This window comes from Arachis duranensis, chromosome 8, assembly GCF_000817695.3.
Source record: "Arachis duranensis cultivar V14167 chromosome 8, aradu.V14167.gnm2.J7QH, whole genome shotgun sequence".
Taxonomy (NCBI): domain Eukaryota; kingdom Viridiplantae; phylum Streptophyta; class Magnoliopsida; order Fabales; family Fabaceae; genus Arachis; species Arachis duranensis.
Window position 1 is genome coordinate 44013138 of NC_029779.3, and position 340 is coordinate 44013477.

At 29.4% G+C, this 340-nt stretch overlaps 1 protein-coding gene across 2 annotated transcripts in view; it reads right to left on the reverse strand.

The window, feature by feature from the left end:
* LOC107463044 (RNA-binding protein 208) overlaps positions 1–340 on the reverse strand; it is a 7423-nt gene that overhangs the window by 2157 nt on the left and 4926 nt on the right. The window lies entirely within an intron of this gene.

Here is a 340-nt window from a genome sequence, read left to right on the forward strand (position 1 = left end):
AATGAAACACAAGCAAATAAAGTAATAGAGCACAAGTATGGTCCAAAATCCAAACCCCAAAGTAGAATCAATTATTGTAATAATTTAATTTCCATACATAAACTGATCCAGAAACAGCATTCTGAATATGTAAGGATAATACATGTTGCCAAATAATATTAATGTACCAAAAAAGTAAACAAAAAGGCTTACGAAACTCTAGCTTAAACAAAATTAACTTTACTATTTGTGTCTGCTAGATATCTCTTATCCACTTCATCTAAAAACAAAGATAGAGTGCAAGCAGAAAATATCAAAAGCCCATATATATAAACCAAGCATGTATCAAATCTGATCTAAG